Below are 539 nucleotides of genomic sequence, written 5' to 3' on the forward strand. Positions count from 1 at the left end.
AGGGAGGTGGGGGGCGGTGGCGGGGAGGAGGCGGAAATCCTCAATAAATAAATAAATTAAAAAAAAATTGTGAGTAGAACAAACATTTGAGCTCTGATATCCCCGGAAAAACAAACAAACAAAAACATGTTAAGGAAGACCAGGTATAGACCAATGTGATTCTAGCCCAGTAATGAAGGCTAAATGAAATATCTCAGTGTCTGTATAGTTTCTCTCCTTAATGAGTCCCTGGACCAATAGTAATTTAGAGAAACTTAGTCATTCACAAAATATCAAGACAGAAATATTTCTGGAAAAAATCTGTCCCATTAATATAATGCCTATGTGTACATGGAACTTTATTCATTAAAAATAAAAAAATGAGTTGCTAGATATTATTTGTTTAAAATTATTAAACACAATACATTAATATATGATAAACTCACTAGAAATAGAGTTGAATCTTCTTTATAAAAATAATCAACCATAAATTCAATAAAGAGTATGAATTCCACAGAAGAGAACCCAAGTACATTATGTAAAGATAAAATAATAAAGTG

Source organism: Microtus ochrogaster, chromosome 8 (genome assembly GCF_000317375.1).
Source record: "Microtus ochrogaster isolate Prairie Vole_2 chromosome 8, MicOch1.0, whole genome shotgun sequence".
Lineage (NCBI taxonomy): Eukaryota > Metazoa > Chordata > Mammalia > Rodentia > Cricetidae > Microtus > Microtus ochrogaster.